The following is a 5,171-nucleotide window of genomic DNA, read 5'->3' as shown; positions in this document are numbered from 1 at the left end:
AGGTGTATGATTAATAATTTATTTTTGAAAAAAAAAAACCCCATCTCAACTCAAGGTCCACTTACTTCTTTGTTCTTGAGCTCTTGACTATATAACATGGTCCTCATTAGCACTCTACAAATTTATTACAGTCTGAATTCCCCTCTTTGAACATTTTGTCAATTTAAAGTTGTGCAGTTTCAAAAACATTACTTGCCAGTATGTGTAATATATTTTTTAGGGTCTACAAATTCTGTTAGAAAATGTAAGCACCCAATTTCAAAATCTATATTCAAATCGATTCAGTCCATCAAGTTCAATTAAGATCTAAAAATTCAAGTCAAAATAGGCCAGTAAAATTCAACACATGAAATTGGTTACGTGCATGATGTGCCAAAAGTGAAGCTCAGTGAAGCTATAGAAAGTCACCATCATGATGCAGGGCTGCTGATACCCATGCTTTTGGTGAGATACTTCCCAACCAGACTGGTCAGCAAGTTATTTGTTGATTTACTGTATCAGTTACTTGCTGAACTGAGCCTCAGCTGCAACCCCGAAAAGTGACCCTGGTGAGACCGACTTGGCTACTGACTGTTCTTATCCTCTCCTTCGTCTCATTCGGAGAATAAATTTCCCTTTTCTGTTAGTGAAAACATCCAAAAGCAAGAGGAAGAGCAGGTTCCTCTTTCCAAAGATGTAGATTTTATTGTCTATTTACCTTATGCTTCATTTAGAAGATGCACCAAAGAGTGGCATAGATACAGCCCTGCATGGTTCTGCATCAGGGCTAAATATACACAGGTGGCACTGGGGCACAGTGGTACGCACCTGCCACACAGCAAGCAGGTCTGTGGAGTTTACAAAGGCTGCCCGTGTTCCTGTGCACGTCACGGTAAGAATCTAAATGTGCTTTTGAGTTGAAACCTATTCAGTGTTTTTCATTTTAACTCAGTGTAAATAATGTATTCATTTCAAATTTTACATGTAAAACATTAGAATGTAATACAAAATATGATGCATTCATTCAACCAGTGGTGTATTAAGTATCTAAAATTGGGTTCACATTGACAAATTGCAACATTATGTAATAATATCGAATAATACATTTATTATTAATAATATAAAAAGGGAGTGTTTCTGAATAATTAATACTTTTACTGCTGATACTATAAATACATTTTGCTGATAATACCTCATATACTTACTTAGCACTTCCACTAAAGTAACATTTTGAATGCAGGCCTTTCATGTGTAGTGGAGTATTTTTAGACTTTATTATTTCTACTTTTACTTTTCATACATATTTTGGTATTATGGTATTTGTGCTTCGTCAAGTTACCACAAAAGAATCAGTAGATAACTTAATTTCTTCCTAAATTTGAAAAGAAATAATGAACACTTGTGACTGAATGTGAGTGTGGCCGGCGTCTCGGTGTTATCCAAAAGTTTCAGGAGCAAAGATCATTCCAGTGACAGCAGATTGAAGCATAGATAGCGCTGGCAACATGTGTTTCCAATAAATGGCAGGATGAAATGATGTTAAGAGGTAGGAAACGGTGTAAGTCAGCGGAAATGAGACACACATGCATGTGTCCGCACACGCATGAGCACACACACACTATATCTGACTTATCCGCTCACCGTAAACAAGAATGACACCGAAACACAGCGTTCTCGTCATTGAAGCCTGAAATTGCTTTTCCTTCCTGATCTTGATTGTGTGTCACACCCAGTGAAACAAGAGCTGGGTCCCCCTGACATATTCAGTGTGAGTGTGTATCTAGTCCTACTCATTTGTGCCACACTCACACCAATTTGAAAGAGATTTGATACTCTGTGTGAAAGATCGAATTTATGTATGTAGGGTATGCACCATTCAACAAGACAGCTCTCCAGTCAGCTAACCACCAGTCTAACTTCTCCAGTTAGCAAGGGAGGGATTGCACTGACTCCTGAGGCTGTGCAAAGCTGCGAATAAGGTTTAACTTTATTGCAAATTAATCAATCTGCAACACTGTTTGCTTACGAACAGTCACTTCTTCTCTCAGTAAAGGATTTTTCCTTATCATTCTCTGTCTATTCTCTCTGGGCCTCCATAGCCACCACACACAATTACAGAATATGTAACTTTAAGAAGAAGAAATAACACATTCTCCATGTTACAAATTAAAACTTGGATTTACGAGCAATAAAACGAACTCTTGCTCTGTTAAAAACACTCATTGGCTTCGCTGCTAATGCATTCTTTGATCTGGTATGACCAGTTACTTATGGTGGCTAATGTTAGCTAATGTAGGCGAATGCTTTTATAAATATCATTGTAACAAGAGATCGCCGAGTCAGTTCTCTGATTCGTCCCGACTTGTGCCTCTCACGGGTGAAGAGTAGTGAGTGTATTTACTCAAGTAATGTACTTTAGTACAGTTTTTAGGTACTTTTTTTCTGCTTCACAACATTTCAGAGGGAAGTATTGTACTTTTCACTTTTTTTGACAGCTGTAGTTATTAGTTACCTTGCAGATTTATTTTTATATATTTTAGAGTATAATAGTTCATATATAATCATATTACATATGAATCATATATACATTATATATAAATAATTTAATAGTACAGGATAGAAAGCACCCAATATGCATTATGACTTCTTTTACTTTCGATACTTTAAGTATATTTTGCTGATAGGACTTGTCCGTGTGTATGTACTTTTATCTAAGTTCATTATCGAACGCTGGACTTTTACTTGCAACAGATTATTTTTACATTCTGGTGTTTCACTCCTTACTTAAGTACTGTCACTGATTCACTGATTGCTGTTCAGCAAACGAACATGTCTCATTCTGGGGGTTTTAATTATTTAACTGCATGAGGAAATTCTGTGATTTCGGATTGTGTGTGAAATCTTTTCAGATCCCGAATGCAAAACCTGGGAAAAAGTTTCAGATACAAAGTTCCCTCGCAGTGGCAGTGATATGTTTTATGTTGATGTCATGTTTAATTTTTGCTTTCCCTAATGTTTTTTTTTTTTTTTCTTCTTTTTTTTGCACAGGAAGGTCAAAGGTCATGATCCGCTATGGAACAGCCCCTCTGGAGCTGACAGGAGCTCAGCCTCACTGTTGTTAGGTGACACATTCATCAGGTGTCGATGCTGGTTGACATGAAGGATGGGTGCCAGGTTTTCTGGGTCAAGGTCAGTCTGCCCTTCACTATGCCAACCCGCAACCTCGCTTTGTTCAGCCAGATGGGGTTGTGTTTGCCTTATAGGAGGGTACAGTGAGAGAGTCAGACAATCAAAGGAAATCACATTAGGCTTATCTGCCATAGCCTGAATTGTCCTCATGCAGAAAAAAAAACAAATCTCTAGTTCTCCCATTTAGGTTAAAACAAAGACTTTCATCACTTACTGAAGCCGTTTGACCCAGGTCTGTGGCCCAATCCACCCTGCATCAAACACATAGAGAGAGGTAATCCTGCTCCTGCAGCCCAGATGTCATCCAGCAGGACGGCAGTGAAAGCTCCACTGGCCGCTCGACCAGAAAAACTCACAGTTAATACGAATACACATAGATTGAACACAATTAGATTACTTACATCTCGGGCTGTTTTGTCTCCCTCAGAGTCTCTCCATAGCTGTCTGACTTCAGACTTTGTGTGACTTTGACTTTTGTGTGTGTACTGCCAACAGGTGAAATGTGATTAAATGTGTAAATAGATAAATGTGCTAATTAAAAGGAAACGTATTATCTATGGAGCTATGTTGCAACTTTTAGCATATATGCCAGTTTATTTGCTTGTGATTTGACAGTTCATTCTGGGAGAGTGGAACATACAGTGGGATGAGAATTTTTCTATAAGAAGACCGGCTATGACCTCCAGTGGTAAGCAGCAGAAGTACATTTGAAATTATTGTGACGAGAGAACCACCAGGTGGCGCCACGGCTGTGAGAATGAAATGTTAGGGTGTGGGATCTTTGTCAAAGACCTGGGAAATACAAACCTACCTTTAACACACACACACACACACACACACACAGAAGAACGTGGTAATTACTGAGTGGCACCTGATGAACATACCAGCATAACATGCAGCACAGCTCCCTGGGGCCCAGTTTAAATTGAGTGCTCTTTGTCCAGTTTTAAACATTAAAGGCAAACAAGATATGAGCGCCAGGCTGGAGGATGTTTACACACTATCAATATTTCAAAAGTCCAAAAGCCAAAGATCAGACATTTTGTCTCTGCCTCTCCGGGATGTTTGTCCCCGCGCGGCAGTCTGTGCTCGAATAAATCTCTTTCGCTCCGATGTAATGAGGAGGAGAGGGACGGCACCGCGCGTCGGAGCCAGATTCAGTGTTTTACTGTGAGCTGCTGTTAAGACACATCAACCTGAGGTCCATCTCAGAAAAACTTGCGACACTCGGGCGCGTGCGTGTATGTGGGTGCGCCTGACTAAAAAAAAAAAAAAAAAGAAAAAATGTTGTCGCGTGGCTAATCGTCCAGGTGACGTGTCACGAGGGCACAGCCAAGCCGGGTGTGTCTGCGCCCTCCCCTGCCGGCTCGCAGCTCTCGCTTCCTTCTCCTGTTACTCGCCCGGTCCCTGCTCCGTGAACGGGGAAGACGCAGGGCCGCTTTCGATGCTCTCGCTCGGAAAGAAAGCTGCCTTTCTATTGGTTTTGTTGGCCGGTGTCAGGAAAGGAAAAAAAAAAAAAAATCAGGCAAAATTTGCTGCTAGCTTACATTATAATGTAACCAATAAGCTGTATAAGCTAGTTTGGTAATTCAGAAATCATTTTAATCTCCTATAATCACCCCAGCCTTTAGTGGTGGGTTTTCCAGAAGACAACTCATAATTCTCTGCAGGTTTATGTGGTTTGTTTGCAGATGCCAGCCCGCCCGACTCTGACAGGCATGCGTCTTGCCTGAAGACTCGACAGGCAGGCAGACGGGGAACCGGTCGGGCCGAGTGGAAGAGGCGAATAAAGGACCGATTGATGTGGGAGCGTGGTGTGCGTGCGCGACCGCAGAGGCGCGTGGCTCCTCTGGTGTCAAACCGGTCGGGGAGGAGGCAGACGAGCGGCTTGTTTGCACGGACCAACAACAGTGTCTGTTTGTTTTGGGGAAGAAGACTTGCACTGTGACACACTTTGCTTTGTCAGTTTAATGGACACGCTTTCCATAGTGGCGACATCCACA

The 5,171-nt window shown here is 41.1% G+C and overlaps 1 long non-coding RNA gene across 1 annotated transcript; it reads right to left on the bottom strand.

The window, feature by feature from the left end:
* Positions 1-2,877: 2,877 nt before the first annotated feature.
* Positions 2,878-3,629, bottom strand: LOC120796878. The gene is made up of 3 exons (XR_005708433.1): positions 3,570-3,629; positions 3,383-3,419; positions 2,878-3,235 (listed from the first exon to the last, which is right to left on the bottom strand). It is a non-coding gene; the product is annotated as an uncharacterized LOC120796878 (long non-coding RNA).
* Between the last annotated feature and the right edge of the window lie 1,542 nt (positions 3,630-5,171).

Source organism: Xiphias gladius, chromosome 11 (assembly GCF_016859285.1).
Source record: "Xiphias gladius isolate SHS-SW01 ecotype Sanya breed wild chromosome 11, ASM1685928v1, whole genome shotgun sequence".
In the NCBI taxonomy this organism is placed as follows: Eukaryota; Metazoa; Chordata; class Actinopteri; order Istiophoriformes; family Xiphiidae; genus Xiphias; species Xiphias gladius.
Note: the sequence above shows the minus strand (reverse complement) of the source record. Positions and strands in the feature narration are given on the sequence as shown.